This window comes from Antechinus flavipes, chromosome 1, assembly GCF_016432865.1.
Source record: "Antechinus flavipes isolate AdamAnt ecotype Samford, QLD, Australia chromosome 1, AdamAnt_v2, whole genome shotgun sequence".
Taxonomy (NCBI): Eukaryota; Metazoa; Chordata; class Mammalia; order Dasyuromorphia; family Dasyuridae; genus Antechinus; species Antechinus flavipes.
This window is the reverse complement of record NC_067398.1, coordinates 345,288,413-345,308,024: the sequence shown is the minus strand read 5'-3', so window position 1 is coordinate 345,308,024 and position 19,612 is coordinate 345,288,413. Positions and strand designations below refer to the sequence as shown.

The 19,612-nt window shown below is 36.5% G+C and overlaps 1 protein-coding gene across 1 annotated transcript in view; it reads right to left on the bottom strand.

Annotated features, from left to right (window-relative positions):
- Nucleotides 1–5,715: 5,715 nt before the first annotated feature.
- The window catches only part of MTMR12 (myotubularin related protein 12), a 137,127-nt gene continuing 123,230 nt past the window's right edge, over nucleotides 5,716–19,612 (bottom strand). Inside the window, exons 16-17 of the transcript XR_007949235.1 lie at nucleotides 6,248–6,499; nucleotides 5,716–5,776 (exon numbers count right to left, since the gene is read on the bottom strand). The gene's annotated coding sequence lies outside the window, so the exon portion shown is untranslated. The remainder of the gene's footprint in view (nucleotides 5,777–6,247; nucleotides 6,500–19,612) is intronic.

Genomic DNA, 19,612 nt, shown 5'->3' with positions numbered 1-19,612 from the left:
AGACTGCCTAGTCCAACCACAACATTTATTTTGTGGATGAGGTAAACTGAGACACAGATTATACAATTTTTCTAAGATGAAATAATTAGTATATGTGACCCCAGAACTACAAAAATGACCTCAACATTTAGTCTTATATTCTTTTCTTTATATTGACCCTTCACTTTTTGGTCTAAATTTTGATAAAAACAATTTCCCCAGTGATGTTTTCTTTGGAAAACATTAGTCTAGCATATAATATGTATTAGATTGCTTGCTGTTTAGAGGAGGGGGGTGGAGGGAAGGAAGAAAGAAAAACTTGGAACACAGAGTTTTGCAAGAGAGAAAATTAAAAGCTATTATTGAAAAAATATTTCTCTAAAACTAAAGGAATTGCCTGGATTGCAGGGGGCAGATGATGGTGTGGATCCAATAGTATAATCCAGGCAAGAATAAATGGATTTTTCCCACCTTGTTGAGTAAATCTACACCTATTGATTAAAAAACATTTTTTAAAAATAGAAGTGCAAACACCTCCTGGTTTAGGGGTGCAGAAACATCAAATGGGGCCCTTTTGGCTAGTTGAGTGTGACTGGAGCTTCAGCAGGAACCAGAGATTTTTATCTCCTGGACTTTTTGTTGAGTGGGAGTTTGAGTCTGGGAAGACTGAGTGAACCTCAACTGATTGGGAAGCCAGGCCCAGCTGTGCTGCTTTGACACTGCCATGAGCTAGAAAGAACCAGCACCTGATGAGTGCAGAAGCAGCAGGGCAGGGGCGCTACTGACTGTGAGCACTTGCAGGAGCGGGGAGCTCTTGGTTTGGGGTTCCTGGTCAAAGTGGAGAGTTGAAGAGAAGTTTAAGGCACCATCTCCCCACTCCACAATTAGAGATGCTCACACTAATACTTCTTATTTAAAAAAAAATGAACTGGCAGGGAAAAAAGAACCCTACTTTTGAAACATATTATAGGAACAGGGAAGACCGGGATTCATCTTCAGAGGAGGTCACTTTGATAATAAAAGTTTCTCCTCCAAAGAATAGCATGAAATAGCTCCCTGCCCAGAGAGAATTTATAAAAGAAATTTTTTAAAAATTCAAAAATCAAATGAGAGATGCTGAGGAAAAACTAAAGAAAAAAATTAAAATCATCCAAGAAAAGCAAGAAGATTATGAAAAAAAATTAATAGGTTTAGAATCTCAAAGATGAAAATAACTCTTTGAAAATTAGAATCAGGCAAGAGGAAGTTAATGAAGCTGTGAGAGACCAATAAATAACAAAACATAATCTAAAGAAGGAGAAAATAGAACAGATTATGAAACATCTCATAAGAAAAACAACAGATCAAGAAGAGAAAATATAAGAATAATTGGACTGCCAGAAAGTTGTGACCAAAAAGAGAAACTTGAGCCAATAATGCAGGAAATAATCCTAGAAAATTGTCCTGACAGAACATTAGGGGAAAGTAGAAATAGAAATGGAAAAAAAAATCCAGCCACCAAATAGAAATAGAAATAGAAAAAAAAATCCACCCATCACCACTTCAAAGAGATCTTTTGTGGAAAATACATAGGAATATAATTGCCAAATTTCAAAAACCCCTGATCAAAGAGAAAATTTTGCAAGAAACAAGAAAAAACAATTCAAATACTCTGACCTACAAAAAGACTTGTACAAGACTTATTAGTAGCTACAATAAAAGACTGTAGGTCTTGGAATCATATCTACAGAGAAGCAAAAAAAACTTTTGCTTGAAGCCAAAAACATCATATCCAGAAAATTTTTCTATAATTTTGAATGAGGAAAAATGGACATTCAATGAACTTGGCAAATTTTCAGGACTTTCTATCAATTGAACCCAAACTTAGAAAATTTAACATCAAAAAGCAATTTTAAGGAACTCAACATGGACAAACTTCAAACATGGACAAATTGTTCATGGTTTTTTTTAACATGGGAAATGTATACTTTATGTTTAAAATCTATATCAACAATAGAGTAAGCTCAAAAGAAAGATTGGCAGAGTAAAGTAAAAATAGTAATCATATTATACAAATGAGGGGCAGAGGAAGAATAGACATAGAAGCATTAGAGGGGGAGGAGAGCTTGTAAGTTCTGAAAACTACTCACAGCGGGAATGGGTTCAATAGGCAACACTATATATATACTATGAAGAGTATAGCACCCTCCAAAATCTATAAAGAAATAAGAGGGGAAGGAAGAGTGGGTGGGGAAGCAAAAAGTGAGGGAAGAAGACAAGAGATGGATCTCTGGGTGGGGGAAAGTTAAGTCATAGTAAACCAAGTTATGGAGCAGAATTTAATGAAAGAGTGGTATGTGTGTGGGTGCATGTGTGTATCTATCTATCTATCTATATCTACAATATCTATGTATATATCTACACATGTATACATAAATATATCTTTTCTTAAGTGTAGCTTGCTTAGAGGTGGTGGGGGTTGAAAGGGAGATATGTGTGTGTGTATACACACACACACACACACACACACCCATATACATATATATAAATAAATACTTTCTTAACTATAGCCTGCTTGGGGGTGGGGGGAATGAAAAAGAAGAAAAAAAGAATAAAATAAATAAGGTACACAGCAGAGAACAAAAGAACAATTTATAAGAAAGTAAAGATGGACACTCATAAATATAATTTCTTCTACATATATATACTTATTAAATTGATATTTGTTGTTATATATTTTGAATCAATATATTTTGAAGCCAATGTTCTGCTGGGCACATGACAATGTTCTTTTATTTTGTTTCATTTTGTTTTGTATTGCTTTTCTGTTTTTCTTTTTGATTATTCTTTTTCTTCAAATAAAAAGAACAAAAAATAAAAATAAAAAACTAAACAAATAAAATAAAAATTATTTTTAAAAAAACATAGTAGATGGTTAATATATGCTGATTGATTTGACAAGGAACTTTGGACCTAAGAGAAGAGAGCATGAGGAAATAGAGCAAGAAACATAAAAATAATTATGTACATTTACACATCAAAGCCACTAAAGTGAGTCAGGGAGACAGGTGTTATGAATGTCTATCCATTTTGACTAGCATTGAGATATTTGGTTGGCCAAGTAGGATGGAAATTATATATATGAAGATATAGTAACAATATAAATATATATATGTATATATATATATATATAAACAAGTTGGTCAGTTAGTCATTCTTATTAGATGAATGTATAGGACATCTGGATTTACAGTAATAAAGGAACAATAAATCACATTTATTTTACCCTTTTCAATAATTAACAGAAACCTGTTCAGACAATTGTATTCCAGGTAGGCTTTGTTTTTTCCCAGCCATCAGTTTATAAATGAACTATGCATGTGCCAGCTTTCTTGGCTGCCGCTTAGAAGTTCAGAGTCCTGTTCCCTAAGGAATGGGGAGAAGCCACAATGAAACATCTCTGAGAACTTGCATTTCCAGACCTGTGAGCCAGCTGCCACTCCCTGTCCCTGGAGAGCAGGTCCTTAAATTCTTTCTGTTATAATCCCTTAACGACACTGTTGGCTTCCATCTCATGAAAAACAAGGAACCTTGTGTGTCTATAATGAGTATGTTCTCACATTCCTAGAGGTTGCACCCTCAGCTAAATTTTAGACTTAGAGACACATGTAGGCTACGGAAAAGGATGATCAGAAACAAGCATCTGTATTTTGCTTCTTGATCATCTTTCTCTGGTCCTGACACCTGGGGGACCTTATTCTCCCTAGAGCACAATCCCAAACTTTACTTTCTGGTCTCTTCATGCAACCCTTCATGGACTCAACATATCACTCTGCTCATGGCTTTACATCAAATAGCTACTGTGCACAGCTTAGCTTTTTAAAGACATGCGATTAATAGCCAAGGAATTTTTAAGTGAAAACTCACACAGCATCGTAGAGAGCTGGCTCATCCAATTCCCACTTTTGGAAGAATAAGGAAATAGATATTAAGTGACTTGCTTAGAGTCCTATAGCTACTTAGTGGCAGAAATAGTAATAGAATCCAACCCCTACTTCTTCAAAGCAATAGGTCAGGAGTGTAGGTGAGTGCTCATTTACTTTTGAGAACACTCAGCACAGCTCCATAAAAAGAAAAGACAAAGATAAGCCTCAACAGAAAATATGTGAAGAAAGGGCGTCAGGGAGATTTTTTAGTTTTGCACAAGTAAATCAATTTCTTGTCTCTTTTAATGATTCTTCAAATGCACTTTAGAAGAAAACAAAAATGAGAAACAAAACAACTACAAGCACTAAGGGCAAACTTTACTTTATCTCTTTCCCCTAATTCAGTAGACTATTACAAAGAGATCTTTTTTTCATTCTCTCTCACCTTTTCTGAGCTCTGCCAGATCAAATCCAAAATATCTACTCAAAGGAGGGACTGTCTGCTCTTCTCTGACCCAGGTTGCTTTCCTAGGGCTAGATAGCTACTAAAACTCTATATTCCCTTTCATCTATTGAAATCACTACCTGAAAGAATCAAAGAGGAAAAGGATCTATATGTAGAAGGATAATGATAACAGCTCTTTTTCTGTGGTAGCCAGAAAAGAGATTAAGAGGGTGTTCTCTCATTGGAAAATGACTAAACAAATTGTGATCAATGAACATAATAGAATATTATTGTGCCATAAGAAATACAAAATAGACAGTTTCAGAGGACACTAAAAAGACTTCTCTGTCCTAATTTAGAATAGAATGAGCAGAATGAGGAGTACGATTTATACAATAACATTGTTTAGAAGGGAGAAAAAAACTGAAAGACTTTAGAATTTGAATCAGTGAAATTGTCAAACAGGAGTCTACAAGACAAAAGATGAAAGATCCTTCACCTATCCAAGAGGTATTGAACTTAAAATGCAGAGATAACATAGATTCAGACATGACTAATGTGGAGATGTTTTGCTGGACTATGCAGCTATATTTTGAAGGTCTTATTAGTTTTCTCTCTCTGTCTCGCTGTCTATCCCTGTTTGTCTCTTTCTTTCTCTCCTCTTCTCTCCCTCCTTCCCACCCTTTCTCTCTCCCTCTCTCTCTCTCTCTCTGTTTCTATTTCTCTTTCTCTTTCCCTCTGTCTCTTTTTCGATGTTTCTATCTGTCTCTCCTTTCCTCCTTCCCTCCCTCCTCTCCCTAGTTCTCCTTCCTCCTTCTTCTTCCTCTTCCTTTCCTCCTCCTCCTCCTCCTCCTCCTCTCCTCCTCTCTTCCTCCTCTTTCTTTCCTCCTCCTCTTTCTTTCCTCCTCCTCTTTCTTTCCTCCTCCTCTTTCTCCTCCTCCTCCTCCTCCTCCTCCTTCTCCTCTTCCTCCTCCTCCTCCTCCTTCTCTTTCTCCTTCTCCTCTTCCTCCTCCTCCTCCTCCTCCTCTTCCTCCTCCTCCTCCTTCTCCTCCTCCTCCTCCTCTCCTCCTTCTCTTTCTCCTTCTCCTTCTTCTTCTTCTTCTCCTTCTTCTTCTTCTTCTTCTTCTTCTTCTTCTTCTTCTTCTCTCCTTCTTCTTCTCTTCTTCTCTTCTTCTTCTTCTTCTTCTCTTCTTCTTCTTCTTCTTCTTCTTCTTCTTCTTTTTCTTCTTCTTCTTCTCCTTCTTCTTCTTCTCTTCTTCTTCTTCTCTCCTTCTTCTTCCTCTTCCTTTCCTCCTCCTCTTTCTCCTCCTCCTCCTTTCCTCCTCCTTTCCTCCTCCTTTCCTCCTCCTCTTTCTCCTTCTCCTCCTTTTCTTTCTCCTTCTCTTTCTCCTTCTCCTCCTCTTCTTCCTCCTCTTTCTCCTTCTCCTCCTCCTCCTGTTCCTCTTCACTGGGAGAGTAGAAAGAGAGCCAGTTTAATTTTTAAATATTTGTTAATTGAAAAATAAAAACATTTAATTATTTTTTAAAAGATTATACAGTTATCTAATTACCAGACTCCTTTCCTAAGAAGGGCTAAGGCTGCAGATGATAGCTCTAGAAGTCTCCTTCAAAACAAAGACCAGAGTCTTTCTATCATGTCTCTAGTCCTCCCCCTGCTGCCCCCAGCCACAAACTTGAAATTACCGGAAAACTTAAAAATGCTGATATAAATCCGGTATCTCTTAATTTGTTTGTCAAGTGATTACTGTGAAGACCCACAAAGTGGTCTGCTCAGCTCAACCTAGCCTAAGGTGTCCACAGTCCAAAGAGGTTGAAGGGATTTGGGGTATCCTGCCCCCCAGCTTGCTGGTAATCTGTGAGGACTTTTTCACCAGATCTAGTGGTATGGGGATAGGGGTTCCCGTCACCAAATTCTTACCTCACCTTGCACTGTTGCCTATTCTTTTGGACTATGGCCAAGGTAGAGTCTCTTAAATCAAATTGTTTTCTGCCTCCTGTCTCTTTATGGGGGTGTCTGGGCCCCCAGGATTTTTGCCCCTGGCTCTTGTACTCGGCCTTTAGTTTTATTTGCTCAGTTCCAGAGATAATGCCTCCTTTCTTCTGGCTGCCCTCCAGTTCCTTGTTTGTGGGGCTTGGCAGATCTTGGACAGCAGGAACATGAGGAATAGAGCTAGGAGTGGGGAAAGAGAGAGGAAGTTATGTGGAAGGGGAAATTGGGAGAAATTACAGTTGCCTGCCCCACCCCTTCCTGTCAGTCATAAACGTCCCTCACCTCTGGATGACCAGTTGAGATTCTTTGGTTCTTGCCTATAATGAAACTTAAAAAATAAAATAAAATAAAAGGAGCATAGTTTCCAAATCTAAGAGAAAAAAAGTTACAGGAAGAGTTAATTAAGTTGTGATAAACCAGAGAAAGTAATTAGGCTATGAGATCGGATTCCTAGGATGGTATTTCAAATCCGATCCTTCCATTAACAGTATAGAATCAAGTATGTTAACTGGAAAGCTAGTGACCAAGACATCCTGGCAAAATTTCATTGTAACTCTGGGGAATGGTTTCCTGAATGGTTTTCCCAAGTGTCTAGGATTATATGATTTTAATTCTTTTTGGGAATGTGTGTGTGTGTGTGTGTGTGTGTGTGTGTGTGTGTATGTAAGTGAGGGAATTTTTATGCATCTAGCTAAGTAATAATCTGCCTAAGGACTATAGTACAAAGTACACAGAAGGGTTGGGCTGTATTCCGTATTTCTCTTCCAAGATCAATGACAGCTATGTCCATAACAGCTATATGAACCTTCTGTGTGATCTGGGATATATCTGTATCAAAGCAAGTGGGACCATGCAATCAACTAGAGTTGTTAAGAGTATGGATTACTGAGAAATACTCTTCAACTGGCAAAAAACAGCACACACACACACACACACACACACACACACACACACACACACACACACAAACCAAACAGAAAAAAATCAATGTTGATAGGACTAAAAACTTTTTGGAAATCATCATGACTGGTGAAATACAGGCTTCTTGTCTATAGGCAAAGAGATGTAGATAATGGATGAGTGGAGTATGTATTTTTAAACATGATTTGGGTGTTAATTTGTTTTTAAAAAAAAGGTTAAAAAAAAAAGGGTGTTAATTTGTTTCATTGATTATATTGAAAAGGCAGGGTTCTACCAAGAGGAAAAATTGTTGTGTAATAATAATGAAATATAAAAAAATGAAAGGAGCATCGCTAAAATATTCTGCTTTTAAAATGAAAGCTAACTGGTGATATGAAAGTAGAGTCATGGGAATGACTAAATAAGTTATAGTATATGATTATAATGGAATATTATTATTCTATAAAAAATAATGAGCAGGTTGATTTCAGAAAAGCTTGTAAATACTTACATGAACTGATGCTGACTGAAATGAGCAGAATCAAGAGAACATTGTACAAAGCCACTGAGATTATGTGATGATCAACTGTGATGGATTTGGCTCTTTTCAAGAATGAGGTAATTCAAGGCAATTGTAAATATGTTCATATTTAACCTCTATCAGATTTAATCTATATCAAATTTCTTACTTTCTTGGGGGAGGGGAGTTATAGGAAAGAAAGAGAAAAATTTGGAACACAAAGTCTTACAAAAATGAATGTTGAAAACTATTTGTACATGTACTTGGAAAATAAAATACTATTAGAAATTTTTTAAAAAGAGTCATAAGATTTATTAGTCTTTCTGCCTCATTACTGATATGTTATCTTAAACATATAATTAATTTTTAAGTGAGTCTATCTGCACAAAACTGTTCACTGTAATTGTTATTTAGTCATGTCTGAGTCTTTGTGATCCTTTTTGGAGTTTTCTTGACAGAGATACTGGAGTGGTTTGCCATTTTCTTTTCCAGCTCATTTTACAGATGAGAAAATTAAAACAAACAGGGTTAAGTGCCTAGGGTCACATAGCTAATAAGTGTCTGAAGCAGGATTTGAACTCAGGAAGATGTTTTCCTAACTCTAGGTTCAGCGCTCTTATCAATTGCATTATCTAGCTGCCTAAACTGTTTATAATCCTTTATTTTTAATAGCGAAAAGCTAGATCGAATTTACATGCCTAAAAGTTAGGTAATAGCTAAATTATAGCATATTAATGCAACCAAATAATTTGGCACTCACATTTATGTAAGATTTTTAAGATTTACCATAGCCTAATCATTTATTCTGTTTGAACCTCAGATCATTTTCTAGTACTATAAATAATATGATTGTAATCCCCATCAGTGGAGAGATCTCTAGTACTCTGAAATTACAGATTCATGATAGAGTAAGATATACAAAGCTTTTTCCTCACAACAAACTTGAAGGGAAGATGCTATAAGTATTATTAGCTACTTTTTATAGATGAGGAGACTAAAATACAGAGAGTTTCAGAGACTTCCTCTCAGTCATGATGCTAGTGAATGGAGATTCAGATCTAGGTCATCTAACCACAATTCTAGTGCTCTATATCACATTAGTTATGAAGTATAAAAGAAACCATGGAAAGATATAGGAAGCCATACAAAGTGAAATTAGTCCAGAATACAAATGATTACAATGACTTTTTTTAAACATAAATTTATAATTACATAATAAAATTTAGAAGGAGTCATAAGCAAATTTTTTGTTTTTGTCTTTAAAAGTGAATAATTTATTTTTTCACCTAGGTTTAGAATGAGAGGACAGGGATTTGAGGCCCAGTATTTTTATTTACTAACTCTACAAGCAAGGTCAACTTACCTAACTCTTCTGTCCCTTTAATTCCTCATCTGCAAAGATGAGATTGCTCTATTTTTATATGATGATCTTCAAAATACCTTCTAGCTGTTATCATATGAAAACATTATAATCAAATTGGAAAAATTCAAATTTTAGGATCTAAACAGATATTTGCCTCATTTGTTTTACTTATTTTCTTATTAGCATTTTTTAATGTTAAATTTATAAAAATAATAATTTTAAAAATTGTTGAGGGACAAGAAAAAGATTCCAGAAGTTATTCACGGAATTTTAAAAAATCGTATCCAAGTTGTATGAATGCATTCAAGAATTCCATTTCATTTAGAGCTACTCCATGAAATCTTCCAGTGATGCAATTAAGTAAGAAAAATGAAGTTAGTTGATTGTAAATACCCTAAGGGATTATAGCTAGATTCCTGGTAAAGAGCAGAAGGCATTCCAGTAAATATCCTGCTTGTATTTCTTGGCAAACTTACTATTAGTAAAAAGTTAATAAGTAATTATGCTTGTTCTTTATTTAAACACTATCTCCTGTTAGTCATCTCAGGAAAATAACAATTCAGCAAGCACTTACTAACATCCTACTATATGTTTCATTATATAAAATATTATGAGAGATGATAAGAATAGAACAGGGAAAAGAATCACAGCCTTTATCTTCCAGGAACTTAAAGTGAGACACAAATAAGTGTGATACAAAATAGAATACAATAGGGATAAAGGGAAGATCTAGATAGAATATTATAAGAAAAACTGGAAGATGGTGAAATCACTATCAGCTAGGGAGATCAAGAACATTTCCTAAATGAGGGAACATAAGAAGTGAATCTTATACCACTACACATCTTTCAGATTGGCTAAGATGACAGGAAAAGATGAATGTTGAAGGGAATGTGGGAAAACTGGGACACTGATACATTGGTGGTGGAACTGTGAACGGATCCAACCATTCTGGAGAGCAATTTGGAACTATGCTTAAAAAGCTATCAAACTGTGCAAATCCTTTGATCCAGCAGTGTTTCTACTGGGCTTATATTCCAAAGAGATATTAAAAAAGGAAAAGGGACCTGTATGTGCAAGAATGTTTGTGGCATCCCTGTTTGTAGTGGCCAGAAACTGGAAACTGAGTGGATGCCCATCAATTGGAGAATGGCTGAATAAATTGTGGTGTATGAATGTTATGGAATGTTATTGTTCTGTAAGAAATGACCAGCAGGATGATTTCAGAGAGATTGGAGAGACTTACATGAACTGATGCAAAGTGAAATGAGAAGAATCAGGAGAACATTATACACTTCAACAACAAGATTATACGATGATCAATTCTGATGAATGTGACTCTTTCCAACAATGAGATGATTAAGCCCAGTTCCAATAATCTTGTGATGAAAAGAGTCATCTACACTCTCAGAGAGAAGACTATGGGAACTGAGTGTGGATCACAACATAGAATTTTCACTCTTTTTGTTGTTATTTGCTTGCATGTTATTTTCCTTCTCAGTTTTTCTTTTTGATCTGATTTTTCTTGTGTAGCATGATTAATGTGGAAATATGCATGCATATATTGGATTTAACATATTTTTAAACTATGTTTAACATATATTGGATTACTTGCTTTTAGGAAAAGGGGGTGGGGGAAGGGGAAAAATTGGAACACAAGTTTTTGCAAGGGTCAATGTTGAAAAATTATCCATGCATATGTTTTGAAAATTAAAAAGCTTCAATTAAAAAAAAAAAAAGAAGTGAACTTGAAAAACAAGAATTTCAAAATATAGAGATACAGAAGGAGTGTCTTCCAGAAGTAGGACCCAATTTGCCTAAATACATTGAGGTGGGAGAAGTTAAGATAAGACCAGAAAATATGTAGCAGTTCTTTTGGGCTAGAACCTAGGGAAGATAAAGAGGTTAGAAACATAGATAGACATTAGATCATGGCCAGGTTAAGGATTCTGAATTTTACTTTATAGACAATGGAAGGTTTTTGAAAAGGGGTTAGAGGTAAATACCAGGAAAATTAATTTGACAGTTGTGCAAGAGGCAGATTACAAAGTGGGAGAGATTGAGGTAGAAAACCAAGTTAAGAGACTTGATTGGCCAAGATTGTTTTGGTACCAGTAGCTATGATTGCCACAATACACTCCATAATGTCTAGTCTTTTCCTAATGTATGTTAGAATCCCTTTGCTCTTTGAGACTTTTATGTGAATATAATTGAAATAGTGATAGAGAATGTATACATGTCTATACATATCTATTTGTAGTTATAATGGTAAGTGCAGCCCTATTTTCCCTTACATTCGAATTAGAAGCAGTTGAGGGAAAATAGTCACATGAAAGAAGAATCAATAGGGGATTTAAAAAACCCTGGAACCTTACTCTGAGTATAAAGATGAAACTAAATTGTGTTTCATAGAAGATGAGAAAAGAATAATGTATATTTACATAGAGATCATTCTAAAACAAAATCTTCTTAATGTAGTCTAAATGGATCTGCTTTGTCCTTTTATCTCCACAGAGATCTTCTGGGCAAAAGAAATAAACTCACAAGAGGGAAGTTGGTGGAAAAATTCTGAGGTTTTAGTAGGAGGTAATGCTTGCCTCTCTCCCTTTTTTCAAGTGAAAACAGGAACCAACAATAGGTTAAATGGATCCTAGCTGCTTTTTTGTGGGGGAGGAGGTCATGTCAGTTGTGTCTGACTCTTCACGATGCTCTTTGGAATTTTCTTGACAGATATTGGAGTGGTTTGCGATTTCTTTCTCCAAATCATTTTGCAGATGAGGAAACTGAGGTAAAAAGGTTAAGTGACTTGCTCAGGGTCATATGGCTAGTAAGTATCTGAGGCTGGATTTCAACTCAAGAAGATGAGACTTCCTGATTCCAGGCCCAGCATTATATCCATCATGCTATCTAGCTATACTTCAGATTTTTTCAAGGGGCTTTCTTCTTCTCTGGAAATGCAGATATTCAGAAGGGAGATGGCAATGCTGAAGTCAATAGATAAGTAGAAGCATTATGAATAATGAGTTGATCAAGGACACTCAGATCAAGAAGAGCAGGAGCATAAAACAACTAGTTTCACTCCAAATTAACTGGGTACCTTTAGTAACTATGCACTTTGATCTGATAGAAATTTCATTTTTCCCATTTTCCTTTAACCTGTTATCCTAAAACAGCATAATGAATGTACTTGTCTTTTTTTTTTTTTTAAGAGCTTCAGATGTGTACATTTAGGAAATAAAAAGCAATGTGATAAAATAGGAGTCAGTATTATCTTTTTATTATTATTAAAACTTTTTATTTTTAAAACATATGCATAGATAATTTTCATCATTCATCCTTGCAAAACCTTGTGTTCCAGAATTTTTTTCTCCTTCCCTTCCTCCACCCCCTCCCCTAGACAGAAAGTAATCCAATATATTAAACATACGCAATTCTTTTATACATATTTCCATAATTATCATGCAATCAATATTATCTCGAATTTTAATTTATATTGTTCAAACGATAGCATAACAAGAGCCGAAATATCTGACTTGATGGATATTGAATAGATATGAGCTGGAATTGGCTCAAATTGGCTTCCAAGAACCTATTAAATGTTCCATTTGAGCATGTATACTTCAAAAATCAGCAAACTCTACAAATCAGGGATTGATTTATTTTTCTTGTTCATCAAAATTTAAGAAAGTTATGAAGAAAATATTAATAATGCAGATTAAACTTAAAAGTATATCTGTATACTTTTTTGAAAGCCAGCAATTAAACATTTACCAGCACATCCCTGGTTCTGAAGGAAAAGACCAGATACAGTAAAATACTCCTTAACTTCTCCCACCTCAATGTATTTAGGCAGATTGGATCCTACTTCTGGAAGACACTCCTTCCATATCTCTATATTATCCTAGCTGGATAATAATAGTTGGCCATGAAGTATTAGTTCGGAGAAGTTTAAAATAGTTAGAAATGGAAGATCTAACTTGAAGAAAATAAAGTGACTTACCAAAAGTATATAATGTTAGTATTTCTGCACACACATGTGGTGTATTTCATTCATATATGTATTCTTTATATATTGTATGCAAGTAGGGGAGGGAGTTGGCCCTTGACCAAACTGATTTCCCTTATATTATTATAAAGTAAGTATAGATAATGAAGGTGTAAAACTGAGTATTAGAATGGATATAATTATAAAAAGTAAAGGGCAAATGATGACAAAACATTAATATTATCTTTTTATGAAATATGAGAAGTTCTCTTTTTTGGAATTAGAGGGGCCATTCTGTTGAAAGAATGCCCATGCCTCTGATTGCATTTATTTATTTATTTGCACAATAATAACTTTAAAAATATTTTTAATAAAAATAGCTTTTTATTTTTCTAAATACATGCAGAAATAGTTGTCAACATTCACTCTTGTAAAACCTTTTGTTCCAAATTTTTTCTCCCACCCTTCCCTTCTTCCCTCTTACCCTAGGCAGCAAGTAATCCAATATAGGTTAAACACATGCAATTCCTCTAAACATATTTCCACATTTATCATGTTGCACCAGAAAAATCAGATCAAAAAGAAAAAAGTGAGAAAGAAAAAAAAGCAAACAAATAACAACAAAAAAGGCAAAAAAACTATGTTTTGATCCACACTCAGTCTCTATAGTCCTCTCTCTGGATCCAGATGGCTTTCTCCATCACAAGACTGTTGGAACTGACCTGAATCACTTCACTGTTGAAAAGAGCCAAGTCCATCAGAATTGATCATCACATAATCTTGTTGTAGCTATGTGCAATAATCTCCTGGTTCTATTCACTTCACTTAGGATCAGTTCCTGTAAGTCTCTCCAGGCTTTTCTGAGTTCAGCCTGATGGAGTGCAACTTCTAGGGATGATATAGCAGTAATCCGGAGGATCCCTGACCAACTTAGAGTGCTTTTATCCTAATAATCTGTCTATCAATGATCCTAAAGTCTTCTGGACTTAAGAATACAATAATTCCAGGAATTTGCCCCATTGTGAAAGAAGGAAGGGAAAAAGAAAAAAACAAACTAGGTAAATAGCAACTTTTTGCTAATCCTTCCATGATTCCTATCTTGTCCAGAGTCCCTTTCTGCTCCATTGAAAAAGCACCCAAAAAGTATTAAGGGACCCTCTCCCCAACCCTGATCACTCAACATGCTCCACTCCCCAGGGTCCTGAATAAAATATTTCAGTTGTGGAGACTGCTAAAAAGATCATATAGTCCATGTCCCTCTATTAGCCCCTCTCATCTCAGATCAGATTAAGGCAAGAGTTAATGCTGAAGAACTGTAGGGAAACTCAAATTCTATCCCACCTGTAGAAATGGGGGAAGCAGTAACAATAGTGGGGACCCCACAGACCTAAGTACCTCCCCAATCCAGCTTGGGGATAAGGGTGCAGTAGGGGTCAGGCTTTATGGTCAGCATTTCTTGAGCCCTAGCCCCTGAAACTACCCTCAAAGGGAGATCCTGGCACTAGTCACCCTAGATTTGAGCAGATTCTGTCCAGGAACTTCCTGGGAAGAATCCGGGTTCTCCTGGCAGCACCCAGCATGGTAGCGTGAAGTGAGAAAGCCATCAGACTCTACATTTGGTAAACCCATCATTCTCTGTTTCAGTTGTAAATATGTATTAGCTATGAATTTTATCTCTGCCCAGTTTTCTGATTTGTAAAGAGAAATAATAATTATTGTTGTGAATGATTGTAAAAATTCTTAGCATAAAACAAATGCTATATGAATTCATATTAACTATTTTATTGGATATAATTACTTCATATTTGATAACTTTATATGGGTTTTTAGATGTGATCAACATATAATGTTTTTTTCTGTGTGTATAAAATAATTTGGAAGCAAATTCAACTAAATAAAAGGTATCATACCTGGCCTCCTCAGGATTAGGAGTACATAAGTGCATAATAGAAAGAAAATCTCTTTCTTTCCCCTTCTCCTTCCCTGACTTCAGCAAGGATACATGGAAAAAGAGGTGAGAGGGAAAGAAAGAAAATACATCCAATTCTGTTTCTTAGTTTCCCACCTGATTATTCCTGAGTCTGGCTATGAGATGGAACTGTCAGATCCTTCTGACTCAGTTTCCCAGCTTTGTTTCTTAGTTTCCCACCTGATTATTCCTGAGCTGGCTATGAGGTGGAACTGTTACTGTGTGATTGGTTGTTAAAGCTATTATAATCATGTCCCTGCTTTTTTCCTCCTATAGCAAATTTCTGTAATCAGAACAAATGGTCAGCAGAAGCCATAGGCTCAATAAAAGTATTCCAGAGGACACAAAATGTTTTCTACTTTAGATTTTAAAGATGCTTTCTTTTGCATACCATTGCATAAAGATACATTTTTCTTTTTAACCTTTGAATTGGCAAGTCCCAGAGGAACATAAACTCTACCAATTAACAAGGACAATGTTACCTCAGGGCTCCCGTGACAGTCCCCACATATTTGGACAGGCCCTGTAGATGATATCTTGATCTGCATTCCTATCCAAGAGACTTTTCTGGCTGCCGCCATAAAAACCCTGAACTTTATGGCTTTTGGGGGCTAAATTTTCTGTGTCTAAGGCCCATATTACCTGTCAGTCTGTTAAGTATTTGGGCTATGAATCCCTTTGATCATGGTGGAAGGGAAGCAGACACTTCATCATTTCCTGAACCTGTTTTGAAGAAGCAACTGTGCACTTTCCTGGACACGGCTGGATTTTGTAGAACCTGGACGTCTAACTTAAGGATTATTGCCAAATCCTTCTGTGATTCTATCTGGGCTCTGACACAATTCCCCTCAAATGGGGCCATAGGTTTTATGACCCTGAAAGCTAAACTGATCTCTACCCTGGCTTTACCCCTACCTAAAGCCTTTTACTCTGTATATTGATGAAAGATGGGGCCAGGTCCTAGGGGTCTTGACTCAGTCCTGGGACCAGATCCCAGACCTGTTTCTTATTTCTCAAAGAAACTTGGTGTCTTTAGGGTGATCTTTCTGCCTTAGAGCAAATTCTAATTGAGTAATCTTGTAAGCTCATCCTAGGCTAATCATCAGAGGTTCTAACTCCCCACCAGGTTCACAGCAGTTTTTTTCTTTTTTTTAACTGAAGCCTTTTATTTTCAAAACATATGCAAGGATAATTTTTCACCATTGATCCTTGCAAAACCTTGTATTCCAATTTCTCCACCTTCCACCCACCCCCTCCCCTAGATGACAAGTAATCCAATATATATTAAATATAATAAAAATATGCTAAATCCAATATATGCACATATATTTATACAATTATCTTGCTGCACAAAAAATCAGATCAAAAAAGAAAGTAAATGAGTAAGAAAATAAAATGCAAGCAAACAACCACAAAAAGAGTGAGAATATTATATTGTGATCCACATTCAGTAGCCACAGTCCTCTCTCTGGGTATAGATGGCTCTCTTTCTCACAATATTATTGGAACTGGTCTCAATCAATTCATCATTAACAAGAGCCGTGTCCATCAGAATCGATCATAGTATAATCTTCTTGTTGCCGTGTACAATAATCCCCTGGTTCTGCTCACTTAGCTTCATGCAAGTCTCTCCAGGTCTCTCTGAAATCATCCTGCTGGTCATTTCTCATAGAACAATAATATTTCAAACATTCATATACCACAATTTATTCAGCCATTATCCAACTCATAAGCATCCATTCAGTTTCCAATTTCTTGCCACTACAAAAAGGGCTGCCACATGTGGGTCCCTTTCCCTTCTTTAAGATCTCTTTGGGATATAAGTCCAGTAGAAACACTGCTGGATCAAAGGGTATGCACACAGAGCATTTTTTTTTAAGTTAAAGCTCATCAGTGGGAGGGTGGCCAAGTATCAGGCACTCCTGTTAGACACCCCGATTTGACTTCAGGTGTGCTACATTCTCAACCCTGTCACCCTGTTTCCTGACAGCATTTAGTTGGATGACATTATTTACAATTGTGAGGAAGCTTTAAATTCTGAATACTCCAGTCAGCCTGACTTGAGATAAATTCCTTTTACAGCCCAGAAGTCGAATGGTTTACAAATGGGTCCACTTTTCTTGAAAATGGGGAAAGGAAGGCAGGTTATTCTGTGGTGATCCTCAATAGCTCCTTCGAGGCTAAGTCATTCCCCCCCGAATTCTGCTCAAATGAGTGAACTCATTCTCCACCAGATCTGTAGAATGCTCATGGGGTTTTTTGGAAAGCAAGGGGACTTTTGACAGCAAACAAAATTCCCCCATTAAATATTCAGGGGAAATTCTACAATTACTGTAAATTGTCCACAGACCTGGAGTTTCTGTTATGTTTTGTAAAGCACAGCAGAAGGGAAATTCACTTCAGCCTAAGGGAAACAGGCTTGTAGATTCAGTTTGCTCCTGATAGGTACCTTTGATTCCCCAGCTCCCTGACTCCTATGCTCACTTATAAAGCTCCCAGAAACAAGCCCTTACTAAAGAAAGGGGATACATCCTTTTTCCTTCTGGATGGTTTCAAACACCCTCAGGCCAACTTCTAATCCCAGAGGGCCACCCTCAAAGGGTGATATGAGGTGCTCTCCAACTCAAAAGTCTCTCTTTGAAGAATTCATAAAAGATCTTAAAAGAAAGTAGAAGAAAAACTGGGAAAGGAAATAAGAGCTTTGGAAAAGGAAACACAGAAATTATCTGAAAAAAATCACTCCTTTCTTAGATTTGGTGAAATGGAAAAAGAAAATAATTACTTAAACTTCTTTTGGGCCTATACTAAGCCACTCACTTGGGGAAAAAAAATAGCCCCCAAACCCTTAGAAACCTATTTTCACTGGTCACAAACTGGGAGAAACAATTAGGTCTGTCAGGCTTGCCCAGTTTGTGCCCAGGTAAATCCTGAAAGGACTGTTAAACTTCCCTTTCTCCTAAAGCCCATCCAAAGGAGGGATGTACACCCAGGAGAGGAAGGGCAGATAGAATTTATACATATGCTCCCTTGAGGGGCTTCATACTGCTTTTGGTTTTTGTTGACTTTAGTAATTGGAGAAAAGCCTTCCCTTGCAATACTGAAAAGCTCAGAATTTTTGTTAAAGGAGATCATACTTCCTTTTGGCCTGCTGCAATAGCCCAGCCTTCACTTCTCAAATAACCCAAGCTGTGGCGGATGACCTAATATTAATTATCATCTCCACTCTGCCTGTCATCCTCTCTACCCAATGCTTAACTGTTTTTAAACATTATAGTGCTTGTACCCAGACCACGTGTGTATAATGACACTGTTCCATCTACTCCTTTGAGGAGACAAAAGTAGGGATGCTGGGAAAATGTTCTTTGATATTTATCCTAGGGAAAGCTGTCTGGATGTGAGACATTCATGATAGCCTCATCTCCCACCTCTCCCTGCCCCAAGTTTTCATCTAGTTGGGGTTCCTGTAGTTCCCTAGTAATCCCCATAATAATTCCACTTTTAATTATTCTTTTTTTGATCATATTTGGCCTCTGCATTTTTAATCTATTTGTGAGAGTTGTTTCTTTCAGACTCCAAGCCATGATATTCCAACTACTTGGTCAACCTGAATATCTCTTGATATCTGCTGCCATCATTAAGTCACTCGTCTCCCTTCCTCAGCCTGGATCCCTCCTTAGGCAGGGACAGCTCTCTGTCCCTTATCAGCCTGAAGTAGCTTTAAAAGATTAGATCTCCATCCCTTTGTGCCAAATGAATTTGAGTTTCAAACTTCTTGAGAGGAGAATGAGAGGAGCCTAGCAGTTCCTAGGTGGGAAATATAGCAGTAATCCTGAGGTCCCCTAACCTTAGAGTGCTATTGTTCTAACAATCTGTCTGTCAATAATACTTAAGTCTTCTGGCCTCAGCAATACTGTAGTATAGTTCTACAAACATACCAAGTTCCTGAAACAATAATGAATAGATCACCCCTCAAATTTACTATAAAATTAAGTCATTAATTTATGGTTTAAAAAAGCCATAAAATTAGCAAATAATTAACATGAAACGCTGGTCTCTCTTAACTTTGTCCTATAAATTTATCTTCTTGCTCCTGATTCTCTGATAAATCCTTTTGGAACTTATCCCGTTTCAATTGGTGATACAATTATAATAAACTTTGCCCCTTGACTTGGAGATGAATTCAACTCTGCAAATTCTTTTGAGACACCTCGCAACAATGGTCTGCAATCCCAATCTTTTGCAGTCTCCTTTGAACCTCAACAAGACTGCTGATCATTTCTTATAGAATAACAATATTCCATTACCTTCATATCCTACAACTTATTCAGCCATTCTCCAACTGATGGGGCAGCCACTCAGTTTCTGGTTCCTTGTCACTACAAAAAGGCTGCTGCAAACATTTTTTACACACCTAGTTTATTTTCAGTTTTTTAATGCTCTCTTTAAAGAGACTCAGTAAAGACACTGCTGGATGCATGGTTTGATATCCCTTTGGATACTGTTCTGGTTGCATTTAAAAAGCTAGTTTGCCAAAATCTCCAGTCACAGAAGGCAGG